We start from the raw sequence: 20,143 nt of genomic DNA, 5'->3' as shown, positions 1-20,143 counted from the left end.
CCGCCCTGCTCGGCCGGCCGGGCCTCCGCTCGTCCGCGGGGCGCGCCGCGCAGGGGCCCAAACATGGGGTCTTCAGAGCGGCGGACGGTGCGTGAAGAGGGCAGGACCTGCCCGGCGCGCGGTGTCCCGGAAGGCTCCCGGAGCCGGGGCCAGGGGCCGAGGAGCAGGGGTGTCGAGGGACCTGGTCCCGGGGTCCTTGGAGGTTGCGGTGCAAGGGTGCGGGAGGGTCTGGGGTCCATGAGGGATCTGGGCTCCGGTGTGTGTGTGTGTGCGCGCGCGCCAACGCACGCACGTGTCTGAGCGTGGAAGAGGAGGTTCAGGCATGGCAGGGCGCTGGGGGATTGGGTGGGAGGGTGACTGGAGGTTGGGGTACGAGTGTCCAGGATCCAGGGGTCCGTGGGAGGGCGTTGGGGATGGGGAGGGGCAGGTTCAGGCACCACGGGGAGTGGAGGGACCCACAGTGGGGGAGGGGGGAGAGGGGGCAGGGGTGAGGTTGTAGGGAGGGGACAGGGGTAGCTGGGGAAGGGACTGAGGCCAAGGCCCAGGGGGCTGGGGCTGGGGAGCCAGGAGACACGGACTTTGGAGGTGGGGTGCAGGGTCTGAGGGTCTGGAGCTGGAGGTCTGGGAGGGCCTGGGGTCTGGTGTGTGGGAGGCTCGGGGACCTGGGTGCTGGAGTACTGTGGTTCCCTAGGCAGGGTTCCCTGGGGGCCAGGGGCTGGGGGATCCATGGGGGATCCCGACAGGGCCCGAGGGGCAAGGGTATCCAGGGATGGGGGTTCAGTCCAAGACGAGGGGTGCTGGGGGGATGCTAGGGTGGGTGTTATTGGGGGCCCAAGGGTCCAGGGTCCAGGCGGCCAGAACTGGAGTGGGAGAGGGGTGCAGATCCAAGAAGTCGAGAGATAGGTTTTGGTGCCGGGGGAGCAGGGGGTGTGTATGATGGGAGCCTGGGGGGCTTGGAGTCGGTGCGGGGGGAGGCAACTGGGGTCTGGGGTCAAGGGAGCCAGGAGATGGGGAAGGGGGGACAGGGGGAGGGTAAGGCTCATGGTGTCTGGGGGGCTGGAGCTGGGAGAGGGATCTGGGATCCAGGATCCAGGAGGGCCACAAGGGCTGTGGGCAGAGAGTGGGGGGTGGGGCAGGTGGTAGGGGCTGGGGCTGGGGCCAGGGGTCTGCTCTGGTGGTGGGGCTGGGGGCCGCCTTCTTCCTGCCCTTCCCCTCTCCACACCAGGAAGAGGTTGTGCAGGAGCCTGGGATGCAGGGCCTGTGGTTGTGGCTCAGCCCTGGATGTGTGGGAAGGGCCACCGTGCTCAGTGGCTTCCACTTCCCCAACTCAGACATGTCCCCCTTGGCCAACCAGACCCACCTGAGGTCCAGGCTTGAGAACTGCCCACCTTCCCAGTGTGAGAGGGTCCGCGTGTCTGATACACCAACACTCCCTGGCGCTCCCCTCCCCACCAGCCCTAAGGGGTGTCCCCAAAGGTCACGCAGAAAGGAAGGTGCCCTGTGGGGACGCTGCATTGGGGGACTGGCCTTTCACCAACAGCTCCAGGGCTCGCTGGGAGCCTGCGGGGGGCACAGCCTCTCCTCTCTCCCCCTCTCTGTTTCTGCCTTTCCTTCTGCTCTCCCCTCGCCTGCCCCCTACATCTGCCCCACCTGCTGTCTTCTCGAACCAGAAAAGACCAACAAGCAGTCTTAAAGAAAGGTGGAAAGACTTCAGGGAGGGCGTTTTTATTCCCCAGGGACAAGCCTGGGGTCCCCCTTGGGCCGGGACTGTGGGGTCTGGATGCTTGTCCCAGGGCCTGACGCCTGGGCGTGGCCGGTGGTAGAGCTGGAGCCCTTTCTTCTCCTGGCTTGTGTGTCTCTTCGGGCATACCAACATCTCCGTCCAAAAGAGGGAAATAGTTAAAACCCAACCTTTTCTCCTAAAAGGAAGAAACCTAAAGAAGAAAACCCATCTCTTCTCACGGGCAGGACTGCCGCAGAGAGTGTGCGGGAAGCCCCGGTAATGTGCCATCTTCTCCGTCCGCAGTGGCTGTCCGCCCCATGCCAGTAGAGCGTCTTACGCGGTTTCCTTTCGGGGAAGCTCTCCCGGTTTCCTCTCTCCTCAAGAAGTGGGGGTAGAAGCGTTTGGTATGTTTGCAGAGGAGGAGACAGGTCCTGGCTCTTTCTGCCTATCAGCATTGACCCGGTTCCCAGAGCACAAACCCTGAGCCACAGGTGGCATCGATGAGGCATGGGGGGACCTTCTGGGTATCTGGGGACTTCATGGGGGGCCTGGGACGGTGTTAGAGGCCTGTCTTCACAGGGAGGGGGCAGATTAGAGAAGACCCACGCCGTATGTCCTGGCAAAGAGCCACATCATTTGGCTTGCAGACGTGCCCCGGGGTATTTTGGATCCGAACATTAAGGTGCCGAGAAGCGTGCATGATGAGACATGTGCTGTGCAAGTCTGTGCTTGCAGAAGAGGGCTGCCCGAGGACACAGGACACGCCCCGTTAAATTTCACTCTCAGAGGAAGATTTTCTTAGTGTAAGCACATCCATGCAATTATTTTAACCGTTTTTGTCCTGAGGAATGCATTTCTTAGTTGCTAAATCTGGTGACCAGGTTATGTAAGAATGGAGGAAAGTAGGGAAAGACATGACAGGCTGGGGATGGCACCACTCCCCCCCACCCAAAGACAAAGATCGCCCATCTTTGTAAATTGGTATGCACCTGTGCCCTTGGAGACCCCCACAGAAGTTAGGAGCAAAGGTTAGGGCTTCTGTTTTGTAAGAAACACGCATCATATCGAGTTAAAAGACGGACGGTGGAGTGAGTAGAGTAAGATACTATACGGGGACTAAGAAATAGTCTCCACCCCATGTAAACTTGTTGAGGTTCCTTGGGTCTCGCCAGGGAGGCTCGTCTCTCCACCCGGTTTCCTATCTACGAAACAGGAACAAAACTCCTGCCTGTTGCTCCTAGTGAAGACGGACCATTTGTAAAGGGCTCTGGGTTGTCACTGACACGTGACAATCCAGGATCTCTCATGCCAATTCTTAGGGTTACTGGAAGATAATTTAGGATGTAAAGAGGTAGGATATTGAGGGAAATGGCTCTGCACCCTGGTCTGCTGGGGCCAAGTCACCAAGAACTCAGGATCTCGACCAAGACTCTTCCGATCTCGGGGCCTCGATGGCGTTACCTACCGTGACAGAGCGAGGCTGGGAGCCCCCCTTCATTCAGTCACTTGGGAGCTTTGGAGCCTTTGCTGCCTCAGTCCCTGGGTTAGGAGCTGGGGATGCGGAGTGGCCAGAGCCAGCTCTGCCCTCAAAGGGGGCCCGGTCTCTGGGAGATTGTGCAGGCGACCCGGGCGGTAAGGGCTCTGAGGGAGGGCACTCGGGCACACGGAGAATGGGGAGCTAGGGAAGGACCTAGTGGCTGTGTCTGCGAACATCCCACAGGTCTTGGGTTTTTAAACCACCGTTCAGATGGTTCATGGCCGAGGAGACAACAGAGGCGGGGTCCCTGGCGTTGGCTTGCGGGGCCTGTGGGGGGAGGAGAATGCCACACTGAGAACACCCCCTGGACCTCATGGGCCACCTCGCCCTCTGCAGGGGAGGTGATGCTGGACGTTCGGGGCTCGGCTTGGGCTCAGACCTCAAAGGCAGAGTCGGTGTCGGTTCTGCAGTTTGCTACTTGCTTTACTGAATTTTCCGAAGGAAGAAGAAATCCATTTCTGTTTTTATCTTTGGGCAGATGCCCTTCTCCACCTCGGAGGTTTGATCTTCTGTCGTCTGGGACGGGCGCAGGAGGGGCTCTTGGCTTTCCAGCGGGAAACAGTTCACATGCTCTGGGACCGTGCGGCATCTACTCTGCAGTCATGACCAATGTGGCGAATTAACAAATAGCTCTGGCTTTAATGGCCGGACCACATGGAACCAGATACCCTGAAAGGTCCCTACAGACACGGAGAAGTGCTGGATAAAACCATGACAATCGTTCCTGTAAGTCGACGGCTGACTCTGCCAGAAACTGTACGACTCCGAGCTCCGGGAATGAAGGCCTCACGGACACTCTGGGAGGAGACACGGGGTTGGTCTCGGAACTAAGGGCCTGGATGACAGAAAAGTCCATCCACACAAAGTACATGTGTGTGTGGTGTGGGGGAGGGCAGATGTAAGCGTCGTCTCCCCCTGCATAGAGTCGGGAACCTGAAGGTGAGAGAAAGGATCCAGCTCACCGGAAAAGGACAGTGGCAAGTCAGCCTGTTTACCTTGGGCTGAAATCAGAGTGTGGGGAACAGACAGTCCATCTCCCGAGAACTCAAAGTCGCAGGCCCACGCCATGCTTGGCCCCGGGGTTCAAGGACCTGAGCCTCGTGGGCTGGAAACACCCAATCATAAAAATTAACATAAAAATTGGGGAGCAAGGCGGAAGCAGTTACAAAATCCCTCTGGGGGCACACAACCTCAGACTGGGTCATTCTCACCAAACAGACCGACACCTGAGGAAGCAATCTCCCTTGAGAGGCTGAAGCACAAGCACTAGCAGGAGGGTCAGTCTCCAAACCCTTCAGAAAACTAGAACCACAGGAGACAGACTGTAACCTAAGCTAACTGGAAACGGTTGAAACAAGAGAAAAGAATACGATCCTCTAGGGACGCCTGGGTGGCTCAGTTGGTTAAGCAGCTGCCTTCGGCTCAGGTCATGATCCCAGCGTCCTGGGATCGAGTCCCACATCGGGCTCCTTGCTCATCAGGGAGCCTGCTTCTCCCTCTGCCTCTGCCTGCCATTCTGTCTGCCTGTGCTCTCTCTCTCTGATAAATAAATAAATAAAAATCTTAAAAAAAAAAAAAAGAAGGTTAAAAAAAAAAAAAGAATACGATCCTCTGATCCTCTGAAAAAAGAATGGGCAAATTTGAGAGAGAGATGGAAAGAACTTCTAGAAGTGAAAAAGACAGACATTGAACCTCAGTGGACGGGTCAAAGGCAGCAGATTGGAGTCATCCCAGAAAGAATGAACTTGGAGGTCAATTTGAAGAAACCCCCTGGAACGTAGGAGAAGAAACTAGAAAATGGTAAAGACATGAACTAGAATGGAAGAGCTCGAACTGCCGCCCACGTGCTCCACAGCGGGGCTGGCAGAACATGTGGGAGGGAGGGAGGATTGGGCATTTCAGGAGATTATAGCTGAGGATTTCCTAGAACTCATCAAAGACAAAGATCTGTAGATTCGGGCAGGAGACATCCTGAGAGAGAGAGAGAGAGAAGCACATCTGAGCTCATTGTTCTGAGCAGGATGAGATGGAAACTTCTTTTAGTTACGCCCATGAAACCACAGAACAAAAGCAAAGAGGGTCTTGAAATCAATCGGAGAAAAAACTGTATACACAGGGTGAAAGTTATATGGAGAGGGGACTGGTCAGCAGCGACGGCAGAGGATGAGATGGGCGGCAGACTCCAACACGCCCAGAGGGAATAAAGGTTAACCCAACCACCACTCAGGATTGCAGGGAAGAAAGGCACCTGGGTGGCTCAGTCCGTTGAGCATCTGACTCGTGATTTCAGCTCAGGTTGTGATCTCGGGGTTGTGAGATCCCCCCATCAGGCTCCATGCTCAGTGAGGAGTCTGCTGAGTCTCTCCCTCACGCTCTCCCTCTGCCCCCACCCCCAAACAAACAAACAAACAAACAAATAAATAAATCTTTTTAAAAAATTTGCCTTTGGTGCTTTTTTTCTTAAGAAACTATTTTAGGATAATGTGTCCTGAAGAAGGAGCAAAACAAGAAAGAGATGACCTGATCCTGAAATCTGGGAACAGAGCACTTGAGAGAATTATAACTTCCCAGAATGAGAGCTATTCATCAGGTCGGGGGGCACCGTGTCCCCAAAAAGAAATGCATAGAATCCTACTGTGTTTGATTATACCAAGGGAAAAATTTTCAGATCCAGTAGAAAATTTTCAGAATGATGTAACGACAGGAACCTAGAAAGTGAAGCAAATGAAAAACCAAAGCGATGATCAAGTCCAGGGAAAACCAAAAGTTGTAGAAGAAAGTACATGTGGCATAGTCCTAACACACGGTCATAATAATGTAACGTCCATGGTCATGGTCATGATGACATGTTGAATATTGATTTAACCAGAATGGGAGGATAGAGAGCAGAGGTGTGTGTAGGGTAGGTAGGTGGTGTAAGAAAGAGAAATCTGTATCTCTAAATCCTCATGGATTAATCTAAAATTGAAGAGAAAATACCTGTATAAGGAGGTTCTTGAGAAACACGGAGCTAAATACCAGAAGAAACAGCTAAAAAGTGAGAACGTGGAGTACTCATGTCTGGGGGAGAGTAGCATCAAGGGAGTGGTGGGGTTTGTATAACTGGGCCACAACACACAAGCAATTACATGACATGTTAGAAGTCGATAAATGCCACAGAAAAGAGAACAGTAGAGAAAGATGAGGGGCTGGGGTGTGTGGGGTGGGGAAGGAAGCTACAGTTCCAGCTGAATTGTCCAGGGTCGTCTCCACAAGAAGACGCGTTCCAGAAACTGGAAGGAGAGGAGCATTAGCTCTGGGAACGTGGCGGTGGGGGTGGGCAGGTGGCCCCAGACTGCACCTGCCTCACTGAACTGACGGAACAGCAAACCCGTGTCTGTCCCCCTGTCCTTCTCCTGCAGGAAGAAGCAGGACATGATCGGCCAGACAAGTAGAAAGGAGGCAACATGGCATCATTGGAACATTGGAAACATTTGGGTTTTATATACTTCGTGTTCATTCTTTGGGGCATTTCGTACATATTTCTATGTCCCAGAATTTTGTTCATAAAAAAATCAGAACTGTCGGTCATTAGCTTCATACTTGTATTTATCTTCACGCTTGGTAAACACCACAGAGATGCTGCAGTGTAGTTGGGGAATTTGAATGCGGTGGTGTACCTGTCTAAACACCAGTGTGTTCTGGTGTTAGTGGGCACGCTGCGTGCCTCAGCTCAGGAGAGCAGGCTTTGCTAGAACACGCAGCTTGCCCTGATGTCCGGAACGTTGGGAATCAAACAGGGGCCTCCAGGGCAAGGGTGGGTACTGATGACGTCTAGCATGTGGCCACGCATGGGCTCTCGGTGCTGGGATGGGGGGGACAGTGGCAGTTGCTGTTTCCTCACCGAGTCTGGAAGCCTGTTCCCCATTCCCACCACGACAGGAGCGTGCGCTGTGGGCATGCATGATTTCACCGTTCAGCCGGCCACCTTGCCGGGTCCCCAACCCTCGCCAACCCTCCCCAACCCCGTCCCATAAAACCCTTGATGAGAAATGCCGTGTGTGGCCCCACAGGGCACTGTGGCTCCCTGCTTGGCCGCCGTCCCTGCCGGCCTGGGACCGGAGGGGGTCTGGGCTGTCACGGGAGCCACTCCTCGGAGCCTCACCTGTCACGTGGCGGAGGGAAATGGGAAAGCACAAGCTCTGGGCTGGTCTGCGGTCTGGAATGACGACAACACATACCCTGAGGCCCGGTTCTGAGAGTGAAAAGAGAGACTGTGTGTGAAAGGTGACCAAGGACGGGAGTCGGGAGGGGACGCCTCAGGAGAGGATTCCAGTGGTCAGCTCCGAGCACTGTCTTTGCCGGGCGTCGTTCTCTCAAGGGACTGCTGTGCTCGGGACATGATGTCATGACAGAGGCATTTCACTTCCCAGACAGAAATTACACGGTGCCGTTGTGCATACTTCTCGGTGGTGCCTTGGGAAGGATCCTGTGGTCAGAGTGGACCTGAGTCCTGGGAGACATGCTCATCGAGATTGCTGCTTCCCCCAAGTGCCGTGTGTTTGGGTGGGAGTTGGTTGTTCCAACCACATGCAATTGTATCAAATGAGTAGTCTCCACATGAGGTTCGGGGCCTGGAATATCTGTGTTTGTGTTCAGGGCTGACTCCGGGCCGGCTGGGCGGCAAAGGCAGGGGGTGTCCTGTTGGGTCCTGCTTGGCCAGCGTGCAAGGGCAGGGAATCTTGTCATTAAGCTCATGGGTGAGAGGCTCCAAGGCACCGTGGCCCCTGTGCCTTCCCCTCCTGTCCTTCCGTCTGAGGTCCGTCTTCGCACACTCATTAAAGCACCTGCAAACAGTGATCCCAGCTCCCCTCCTTGTCCCCACTTGGACATTTTCCCAAAGCCCCAACGGGCCTTTGATCTCAGTCATAGAATAGCCACGTCAGGGACTGCCGAACGCGGGGTCACAGGGCACAAGACAAGTGACCGCGCGCTTCCAGTCTTCAGTGGTCACATGTCTGGGGCACGAAAGAGGAAAAATCCGTACACTGAGCATCTCCTGACTATACGAAATAGGGTGCACCTACGGGGCATGAGCCAGATGGCAGGAGAAGAGAAGATGGGCACCGCCGGAACTGGTGGGAGATGACGTCGCAGAGCAGAGGGCACAGTCAGGCTGAGTTAGTCCCCGATCCCAGTTTGCTTTACAAGATACAGTAGACAGAGGCTGGGCCGCAGTATTTTCCCCTTTACTTTATTTATGAATTGATTTGACAGACCAGTGACCTAAAAGCTCCTGGTTCAGGGATGATACTGTCCCATAAAATCAAGTCTGTGCTCCCAGAGACCTCGCAGGCTGCAGAAGTGAAGCCTACAGGAAAAGGCCGTGCTTGAACGTGGTAAGTACCAAGACACGATCTCACGGTGGAGGTGGGCGGGGGTGTGGCCCGGCTCGGCGGCCACGGTCAGGTCGGAGTGACCTGGACCGCTGTGTGCGTGCGGGCGTGTGTGTGTGTGTGTGTGCACGCGGGCTCGTTGGGGGGAGTGGGAGGCCACAGACAGGAGGCAGGTGTGTGGGGTGGAAATAGGGCAAGGCCCTCGGGCAGATCCGTGCCCTGGGGCAATAGGTCTGTGTCTGGGGAAGAGAGAGCCTGGCTCGCACAGCTGTGAGGGGTTTGCAGATGTGGTTAAGTTAAGGGTGTGGGGACAGGAAATGGGGACAGGACGAGGTGGGGACATGGGTGCCCTCGAGTCCCCGGGGGAAAAGCCCCGCTCACACGTCCAACCTCCAGAGAGGGAGAGGACAAACGGTACTTTGTTCTCATCGATGAATTTTCCGGTGACGCGTTACAGGACCCATGGGACCCTAATCCAGTTATAATATACATTTTTTACTTTCCTTGGACTCAGTGGGGCTGACATTGTATCCCTTGACGTGAAAGGCAGAAGCCGAGCTGCCCTGGGGGACCGTTTGCTGTCCCTGCCCTCCTGTCCTGCATCCCCAACTTGTCACGGTGCCTCCGGGCTGCGTGGGCCGCCCGTCCCCAGTTTCCCTTCCCCTGGGTTTGTAGCAAGTTCCTGGTCATGCCTAGGTGTCGTTTCCCTCATATTTACCCTGTTAGGGCTCTGCCCAGCTTCTCGTAGCTTTACATTGACGTCTTTTGCAGACATTTCCTCGATTTCAGACGTTTCTCGATTTTTAGACTTCTCCCTTTTTTTTTTGTTTGTTTGTTTGTTTAACTAGTTTCCGTTGCTCTGCTGAGATTTCCTATCTGCTCATCTGTTACAGACGCTCCTCCTCTGTGCTGTTGTGCGCGGCGACTGCGGCTGTTTCCAAATCCCCTGCGAGTAGCCAGGGGCGATTCCGCCGCTGGACTCCACGGATGCGCTTTCTTGTGGGAGTGGGTCCCGCCCGCTGGCTTCTTTGCTAGTCGAGCAGCTTGGGAGGGAACCTCGGACACTTACTATTATGAGGACAGACCCAAATTCTCTGATACTGTCTGAAAAGCACCACGTGGGGGGGCGGGGTGTGTCTAAGCAGGCACTTAATTGTTCTGAGGTGGATTTGGACTTTGAATCCCAAACTGCGGCCCAGGTCTTCCTGTGTGGCTGTTTACATGGGCCTCGTGTCCGCAGCTCACGGGCATCCGGGGATCTGGACAGAATTTATCGGCAGCACTTAAGTCCCCTTCTCTCTCACACTCTCCTCTTGCTGATTCCCCCATGACTTCCCAGTCTCCTTCAGACCGGAAAGACGGGCTTTTATCCCGGCTGTCGGTGTCCTGCTGTCCTGAACGCTGAGAACATGGAAACCGCCCCCGACTGCGCTCTCTTCTCCCAGGTGATGGCTGACGTCGGGCTCCGTCTAACCGTTCGGTGGTTTTCTTGCTGTCCCTTCAGTGCCTTCAGGGAGGTTGTAAAACAATGATCAGTGTTTGTTTTTCCCCAAATTTATACTTAATGCATAAAGGAACGGCCATCCCATCGACCACTTGGTGGCATTGAAGTGGGAACACCCCTGCTTCCGTCTTGAGGTCTCCACCGGTGTTGTCTTGTTCCTTTTTAAAAAATTAATCATTTCACTGAATTATTATTACCTTGTGTTTTTTTTTATGGACACATCGCTGGCACGCATGTTACGCACCGCGGCAGGTGTACAAGTCTGTGGGAGATGAGCGACGACAGTGCTGGAGTTTGCGCTAGGCTCACCCCAGGCCAGCGGACCTGAACCCCCTGGCCCCGCCCACCAGCACAGGACGCTCTTCCCGGCTCCAGCGGCTGCAGACCGACTGCAGACAGATTGCATGGAGTACAGAGGGACAGACTGGAGGCGAGTCCTGGAGCAGCGGTCGTGTGCGCCACTGGGGAATGGGCAGTGGCTGATGGCGGGCGTTGACTTGTGGGGGGACCATCTGCCTAGTGCTGCTCTAGTTTCTTCCTGGGGGGCTCTCCGCCTGCCGTGGTGGCAGAAGGGGACCGGGAGAGGCAGCACACAGCCGCGAGAATGGCCGCGAGAATGCCCGGGAATGGCCAGAGTGGAAACGTCGCTGGGAGAAGGGACTCCGTCATCTCTCATTCTGGGAACGCGCGCAGGAACGTTGGGCTGTTGATGGGAAAAGGAAGGCAATGCAGAGCAGACCGCACTGCCTCATTTCCCCTCGACTGTAGCCTTGGTGGTGGGAAGGAAGCCGCGGTATTCAGAGGGGTAGAGAAATCAAGGGGTCAGGGGGCGTGTGGAGGGAGAACTCCGCTGTCACTCCCGCCAGCCACACTCCAGGCCGTCCGCGCCCTCACCAGGGCAGCCGGAGAGCACCACACAGCCGACTTCCAGATGCGGTCCCCGACAGGCCGTGGGGTCAGCGAGCCGGGAGCACCATTGCCCTGTGTGGGTTTCCTTCCTTTGCATTTCCTTCTTTTTTTAAAAAAAAAAAAAAAATATATTTTATCTAGTTGACAGAGAGAAATCACAACTAGGCAGAGAGGCAGGCAGAGAGAGAGGAGGAAGCAGGCTCCCTGCTGAGCAGAGAGCCCGATGCGGGACTCAATCCCAGGACCCTGAGATCATGACCTGAGCCGAAGCCCACTGAGCCACCCAGGTGCCCCTGTGATTCCTTCTTGATGGTTCTTTGTACCTTTATGATCAGGGCACTGTCCCCATTTGGCTAAATTAAGCAAAGCCAGATTATTTATTTACTCACATCCTGTCAAAGACAGCTGGGATTTTGCTGATAGCTTCTCTGTTGTCCTTGTATTTTATTATTTTGTTTTATTTTATTCTATTTTATTTTTACTAACGTTCCTAAGCAGAGACTTGAGCTTACAGGTTACCTTTCTATTTCAAATAAAATTTGCTCTTTGTAGGGGCACCTTTGCCTTAGTTTGTGGGACACGTGACCTTAAAAAAAATTTTTTTTAATTTAAATTCAATCAATTAACATATAGTGTGTTATTAGGTTCAGAGGCAGAGTTCCCTGACTCGTCAGTTGTATATCACGCCCAGTGCTCTTTCCGTCAGCTGCCCTCCTTAGTGCCCAGCACCCACTTACCCCTTTCCTCCTACCTCCCCTCCAGCAGCCCTCAGTTTTCCCTGTGATGAAGAGGCTCTTATGGTTTTCCTCCCTCTCTGGTTTCATCTTGTTTTGTTTTTACCTCCCTTCCCCTATGCTCCTCTGTCTTGTTTCTTAAATTCAACACGAGAGAGATCATATGGTAATGGTCTTTCCGATTGACTTATTTCACTTATCTTGCAAATAGTAAGATTTCATTCTTTAGGATGACTGCGTAGTAATCCAGTGTGTGTGTGTGTGTGTGTGTGTGTGTGCGCGCGCACACATGTATCCATATCTATCTAATACCACATCTTTATCCATTCATCTGTCGATGGACATCTGGGCTCTTTCCATAGTCTGGCTTTTGTGGACATTGCTGCTATGAACTTTGGGGTGCACGTGCCCCTTTGAATCCCTACATTTGTATCTTTGGGGTAAATACCCAGTAGAGCTTTTGCTGGGTGGTAGGGTAGCTCTATTTTTAACATCTTGAGGAACCTCCATACATTGGATTATTTGTTTTTGGGGTGGTGAGTTTGATACATTCTTTATAGATGTTTGATACTAGCCCTTTATGTGATTAGAAATTTGCAAAAATCTTCTCGCATTCTGTAGGTTGTCTTTTGGTTTTGTTGACTGTTTCCTTCAGTGCGCAAAAGGTTTTATCTTGATGAAGTCCCAGTGGTTTATTTTTTTTCCTTTGTTTCCCTTGCCTCCAGGACGTGTCTAGCAAGAAGTTGCTGTGGACAAGTTCACAGAGTTTGCTACCTCTATTCTTCTCTAGGATTTTGATGAATTTCTGTCTCTTTCACTCATTTTGAGTCTATTTTTGTGTGTGGTATAAGGAAATGGTCCTGTTTCATTCTTCTGCCTTTGGCTGTCCCATGTTCCCAGCACAAGTTATTGAAGAGGCTGTCTTTTTTTCCACTGGACATTCTTTCCAACTTTGTCAGTGATTAGTTGACCATAGAGTTGAAGGTCAAGGTCTGGGCTCTCCATTCTGTTCCATTGATCTATGTGTCTGTTTTTGTGCCAGTACCATACTGTCTTGATGATCACAGTTTTGTGATATAACTTCAGTCTGGGATTGTGATGCCACCAGCTTTGGTTTTCTTTTTCAACATTACTTGGGCTATTTTTTTTTTCTGGTTCCATACAAATTTTAGGATTATTTGTTCCAGCTCTGTGAAAAATGTTGATGGTATATTGCTAGGAATGGCATGGAATGTGTAGACTACTGTAGGGAGCATAAACATTTTCACAATATTTGTCCTTCCAGGCCATGAGCATGGAACATTTTCCATTTCTTTGTGTCTTCCCCAATTTCTTTCATACATGTTCTATAGTTTTCAGAGTACAGGTCCCTTACCACTTTGGTTAGGTTCATTCCTAAGTATCCTATGGTTTTTGGGAGACACACAACTCTTGATCTCAGGGTGGTAAGTTTGAGCCCCACACTGGGCATAGAGCCTCCTTTAAAGAAGCATTTGACCTTTTTATAAACTTTAAGTTTTGAACTAATCTCCTCACTTATTTCATATAAATGTAAAAATTATGAATATTAAAAAATATCAAACAGACAAAAAAAATCTGTTCACTGATACTCAGCTTTAGAAAAAAATATTGGGGCACCTGGGTGGCTTATTCGGTTTAACATCTGGCTTCGGCTCAGGTCATGATCTTGGGGTCCAGGGGTCGAGTCCTGCATCAGGTTCCCTGATCAGCTGGGAGTCTGCTTCTCCCTCTGGTCCCCATCATGACTCGTGCTCTCTCTCTCTCTTGCAAAAATCAATAAGATCTTAAAAAACAAAATAAAAATTAAAAGGAAGGTATTAGAACCAAAAACTGATGTCTCCTCTCTCCCTACTCTTCATATGTAACTGTATATAACTACTCTTCTGCATTTGGAATCTTATTATCCCCTTGCATGGCTTTTAATTATTTACTCCATATGCATGGGCCTGGAAACAATGTATAATGTTATTTTTTTGTATGTTGCTAATCCTTGTATGCATGGAGTTAAAATGTATTTCTTTCTACCGCTCACTTCCCCACTCAGACTTTTTCTGAGATTCACCCACATTCAAACGTTCACTCACTTTAATTGCAGAAAGACAGCTAATTGTATACCTCAAGCTGTTAATTCATTCTCCTGGGAATTAGGATTTAGAACTTCCCGCCTTTTTTTTTTTTTTTGGTCATGGGAAACAGTATCATAATGATAGGCCTTCAAAAGGGGATTTGTGCAAAGATACTTTCTGAAACAGGGAGGGAACACTGTAACAAAAGACTGTTCCAAGAACAGAAATGCCTTCTTGGAGATCATAAATGTGACAGCAGAAATAGAAAAAACTACTGAATAGAAATCTTGGGAGGGGAAGTTGAGGAAAGCAGAGAGGAAGAACCGATCAAAGAAACAATGTTTTTAAATTTTTTAAACATCTTATTTATTTATTTTTTTGAGAGAGAGAGAGAGAGAGAACATGAGCAGTAGCAGAGGGAGAGTGAAGCAGGCTTCCCACAGAGCAGGGAGCACGATGTGGGGCTCGATTCCAGGACCCCGGGATCATGACCTGAGTCGAAGGCAGACGCGTAACAACTGAGCCACCCAGGGACTCTTCAAGGAAATAATTTAACAATAACGTCCAGATTGAAAGGACATCAGTTTCCCAAGGTTCCAAGTGCTACACACACACACACACACACACACACACACACACACACATGCTACTAACCAGAAGGCATTTGACCCAAGATTTCCGAGCACCAGGGACAAGAAGAGCTCCTTTGGGTTTCCAGGAAGGAAAAATAATCAAAAGCAAGAATGGATTTATGATTTTTGATAAAAACACTGGAAATTAAGACAGAGGAGAAAATTTTTCTATGTTTCTGAGGGAAAGCGGTTTTCAGCATGGAATTCTTCCTGTGGCCAAACCACTAATTAAGACCGGGTGTTGTGTGCACACCTGTGGGTGCCCATTAGGGGTTCTGATAGGGCCCCCACCCAGGTCACCCGAGATGTGAACCTGGAGCTCAAGGGGAGCCGGATGAACGGGGGAAGGAGCCCAGCCCTGGGGTTCCTGCATGGTCTGAGCTTCTCAGGAACTAGCAGCCAGAGGACTAGAGCCAGAGGACAAGCTCCAGGGAGGTGAGAGGAAGGCCAGAGAGTGGGGTGTCCTGGGGGCGGGTGTGGGACTGGAGGACAGAGAGCTCAGAAGCGGGGTGGTCCGAGAAGTGGGGGGCCATCTGTAGGACAGAGCTCAGTAATGGCCGGAGCTGCCAGGAGCGCATCCAGCCCAGGGCGGAGGGCAGGCCGCTGGGACCAGCGACAGGGGACGCCGGTCACTGGGTCTCAGTGTAGTTATGGCAACAGACGCTGCACTGGCATGGATTTAAGAGAAGCAGGAGAGGCTGTGGGCAGCAAGTGTAGACGACTGGGTCTAGGTCTGTGTTCTCAGAAGGCAGAAGTGCAGCTGCCCTTCCAGGAAGCTGGGGAAAAGCAGGCTCTTTGCAAGGACAGCGGTTGTAGCGGTGGTACCGAGGACACTGCAGAGAGGGAAATCTCCGTGCCCCATCCCCACGACCCATATGTCACTTGGGATTCGGAACAGCTTTCTTTACAGAAAGAACTCTCTAGGGCATCCTCTGCCATGACATGCAATGCACCGTTAACGTTCCCATCTTCCTGGGGAAAGGTGCCGCCCGTCGTTCCTGCTGGCCATGGGACAGGGAAGATGGAGAAGGGGACTCAGGGAAAGAATTCCAGGCTGTTGGGCAAAAAGGTGAGGGGCCGACTAGAGCAAAGGGGAAATCTGACCTCTCGGGGCCCAGCGGGATCTGGGGTTTCTGGCCCGTCCTCGGGTCAAGGCAGCGTTACTATTTCGTGACACAGAACTTTGGACCCGGCATCAATTTGGAAGAGGGATCAAACTCCACATTTTAATTCAAACGTCACTGATGTACATAGTGATAAAAACAAACAAAGCTTCTCCAGCCTGGGCCACTTCCGCCCCCACCAGAGCAAAGCTGGCTTCTGGGGGATTGGGGGGAGGGAAACCTGCAGTAAAGCCAGACATTAGCAACCCTTACCTCGTCCGGAATGTCATTCCCATATTTTGTACCAGAGCCTCAATCGGGCTTTTCTGCAGTGAGTGGGCATGCAGGCCCCTTTAAAACTGTTACAAACATTTATTTGGCAACATTTAAAATTCGTTAACAAGGGCGAAGGATAACAAACATCCCTGTATCCAGACCCAGTTAAATAATAAAACTCTCCTCCCGTCTCTGAGCACTGGCCGCCTTCCCAGCAGGTCAGAACTAGACCCGATGCGATGTCTCCTTGTTCCAATACTCCTTCTAGTTCTACTACGTCTGTCCGGACCCCAGAGCGAGCCATACGACATTTAAATGGAATAAATACTGTTGTGCAGTAAGAATTCTTTAAGTTCCTGACTTCACCAGACGGTTGTAAGCTCTCTCCGCTACCCTCATTCACATGTCTGTGTGCATTTCTGATCCCTCCTTTTTTTTATTACCACATGAAGATTTTTCATGGAAGCACCCCACTGTAGGGGCGCCGGGGTGGCTCATTCGTTGGCGTCTGACTCTGGGTTTTAGCTCAGGTCGTGATCCCAGGGTCCTGGGGTCAAGCTCTGTATTGGGCTCCACCCTCAGTGCAGGGTCAGCTTGGGATTCTCTCTCTCCCTCTCTCCCTCCCCCCTCAAAAACGAAAACAAAAACAAAACAAAGAAAAAATACCCCGATTTATTTTTCATTCTCCTGTGCTTGGATGTTGTGATTTTTCTGCTCTTGCAAACACTATTACCATAACTTAAAAAAAAAATTATGTGTCCTTGTACCGATGGGCAAGAGAAGCTTTTTCCTAGGGCAGAGGTCTGCGGACTTCCTTACTCCGATAGTCCCTAAGATAGTTCCGGGAAAATGTTTCTCGTCCCTCATTGTTAACATTGGCATCTAAAATTTTTTTTTAATATTTTATTTATTTATTTGACAGACAGAGATCACAAGTAGACAGAGAGGCAGGCAGAGAGAGAGAGGGAGAAGCAGGCTCCCCGCTGAGCAGAGAGCCTGATGTGGGACTCGATCCCAGGACCCTGAGACCATGACCTGAGCTGAAGGCAAAAGCTTAACCCACTGAGCCACCCAGGTGCCCCAGTATCTAAAATTCTTTATCATGAGTTTAAATATTAGCTTGCATCATATGAATTTGCCGTATTTGTAGGTTGGAAAATGGTGGAATATTAACAATGTCATATGGTTCCAACTTACGATTGCAAAGAAAGTCATGTCTAGTTATTATAAAAACCATTTAAAAATAAAATGAAAACTGCTGCTTCCCGTTTACTTTTCAAGATGTGGCCAGTGGGCTGTAATATCATAGTAATTTAATCATTGCTCTGATCCACTTTAAAAATACTCCAATAAACCCCTCCTTGATAAACCAAAACTTTATGTAGATATTTTTTCTTGTTTGTGTTCTGTTTCCATTCCACTCAGCTCATGAAAACTCTGCTAAGGTAGTTTTCATTTGGAGTGTTCTAGGGTTCTCCCAGTTGTATTTTTCTGCAACAAAAGATGCATGTGCAAACTGAACTATTAATGCTTTTGAGTTTCCTATGACAGGAAGGCTCTCAGTGTGACAATTCACTTCTGCTTTGGGTCATGACAACAACAATTCTTACTGTTCATTTTGCCAACAGAAACATCATGGACATTTTGGTAAATACTTATTATAGATAAGAACTGGGGTTTGATTGCAACGCAGCACGATACGTCCGACGGGCTTTTTTTAATGTCTTCGGTTAGCCCAAGGACGACGGCTGCTTCTTATTTGCATGAGTCAGGATTCGGCATCGATCGTGTCTGTCTTTGCTGTCGGAGACACGAGCTTGGAGGGGCTTTGCTGGTGTAAATGGACAGATGAGAACAGAACATTTCTTAAAGCGGTGCCTCCAAATTTTGTGAACTTTCCCCAAATGCACTCCAAATCAGGGAATGACTGGTCACAGGAACTTGTTTTCGATGCTGCAACCGCGGACACTTCCGTTGGGTCTCGTCCAATGGTGTTGACAGCGAAGAACTGGAAATTACCCGGCTTCATCTTCGGAGTCATTTTCCTATTCAGTTCAGAGAAGTCTGCCAAAAGGTCTCATTATAGGATTTCCAACTGGTAGTTAAATCTCACCTTCACATACAGGCATCTCCCAAGACTTTCTACACTGAGAAAGATTTGGGAAAATGACAATATTGCTGACTTCAATCCCTATGATGGAACAGACCGTGATTTCCCGTTACTGCGTGCTCTCACCACGCTGGTGTCGAAATGTTGGGGTTACACATAGAACACCGTCAGCTTACGGGAAGCAGCCCCCATACCACCTGACTGGCAAAGCCAGTCTTTATTGTCAAGTTAACCACACTTACATTCCATCACAAACAGGTCTGACCTCATTTTGCCTCTGAAGATCAATGCTGCCTTGCAGGACCCCCAGCGAACCTCTCCCTTCTGAGTTTACGGAACTCTTGGAACTGAGCTCACTCGACTCACAGAAGCTGATCCGGTTTCCACACACCACACTTTTGAAAAGTGCCAGGGTAGACCCCTGGGTTTGATAATATTGGTCATGTGTGGTATGCCAGATTATGTGCTCACAATTATGATTATTAATTTCCTCCCCCTTGGCCACCCTCCCCTGTAGATGGAGTATATTCCCCGCTGCCTGACTTTGGACTTGGCTGAGACTGGCTCGGGCTCCTTGGGGGTGAATGCATGAGATGGGCTGTCCCTGCTACAGGCCCCCTAGCCCTCTCCGTCCTGCCCTTTGCCACAAGAGGAGCACGTCCCTGGGGGTGTCTCCTTCCTCAGACAGGGTCTTGAATGGGAGAACATGCCACACGGACCCACAGTCCTGAAGGAGAAGGGTGTGGAGCTGCCCACAGCCGGGAGCAGAGCCCGGACCACAGCCAGCCGGGCTGCAGCCCTCGAGTAAATATTTGTTGTTGCAAACCTGACCTGGGGGAAGTTGACCCACACTCTCTTCTAGGCGCCACACCCAACATTCTGCAAAAAGCAGGCCCTGGCTTTTTAGCAACCAAGATATGTTTGCACTAAAACAATGTTTCTAAGTTAATTATGGAAACAAGTCACCCGTTCTAGTGACCAGCCGCTGGAGAAGCCCTACCCAGAGGAATGTTTTTACTGTGCCCAGATCTCGGCAAACAGACTCACAGGGAAATATCCAAAGTCTAGGAAAACCTACTCACTGGCAGCTTCTCCAGGCATGTCCCAGTCTCCCCGGCAATGCCGTTTCTTTGCTGCGGTATCAGCCGTAAACTGGGAACGGGGGATTGGATGCATCCGTCTCAAGTATTTTCTTATTTACTGCAATTTTAAAAAGATTTTTTCAAAAAAATTTTTAAAAATCTTTTTAAATAAGATTTTTTAAAACTTTGAAATAGTTGGATTCATAAGGATTTGCAAAATCGTCCCGAGGCTTGCCCAGTGCCACGCGCCAGACGGCCCTGGGGCAGCAGTCCGCTCAGCAGGAAGTTTTTAGAAGCAGGAAATCGATGCGGGCAGAACACCACCAGCTCCGCGGCGGACTGTGTCTGGATGTGATGATTTTTGTACGCACAGTGTGTGCGTCAGCGCAGCTCCGGCTCACCTGTAGACTCGTGCGTCCATCGCCACGATTAGGATAGAGAATGTTCCGTCCATTTTCCAGAGCCACCCCCTCCCCTAACCCTGGTCCCAGCAGCCAAGGCTGCATTCTGCCCCCCTCTCAACACTTCTGTTCGTGATATGTTAAGTAAAGGGGGTAATGCCGTAGGTAGCCTTTGAGACGGGTGTGGGTCTTCTCTCCCCGCACCCAACATAATCCCCTTGGACCGTCTGACTGCAGAGCAGTTTCCCACTGTTGGGACTGAGAGCAGGCTGTTCGCGCCCCCACCTGCAGAAGCACAGGTCATGGTTCCTAGCTTGGAGCTGTTGCTCATGCAACTGTGGGGAACCTGTATACAATCAGGCTGGTGTGTGTCTACGCTCTCCTTTCTCTAGGATAGATCTGCAGGACCGTGATGCTGTTTTTTTAAAAAAATATTTTTATTTATTTATTTGAGAGAGAGAAAGAGGGCAGGAGAGGGGAGGGCAGGAGAGGGGAAGGCGGAGGGAGAAGCAGACCCCCTGCTGAGCAGGGAGCCTGTTGCGATGCAGGACTCCATGCCGGGACTCCAGGATCATGACCTGAGCTTAAGGCAGACATCCAACCAGCTGAGCCACCCAGGCGCCCCAGTTGCTGGGTTTTATAGTAAATGTCCAACTTCATACGAGACGGC

The sequence above is a fragment of the Mustela lutreola genome, chromosome 15, assembly GCF_030435805.1.
Source record: "Mustela lutreola isolate mMusLut2 chromosome 15, mMusLut2.pri, whole genome shotgun sequence".
Lineage (NCBI taxonomy): Eukaryota > Metazoa > Chordata > Mammalia > Carnivora > Mustelidae > Mustela > Mustela lutreola.
The sequence above is the reverse complement of the archived record's forward strand: the minus strand, read 5'-3'. Positions refer to the sequence as shown.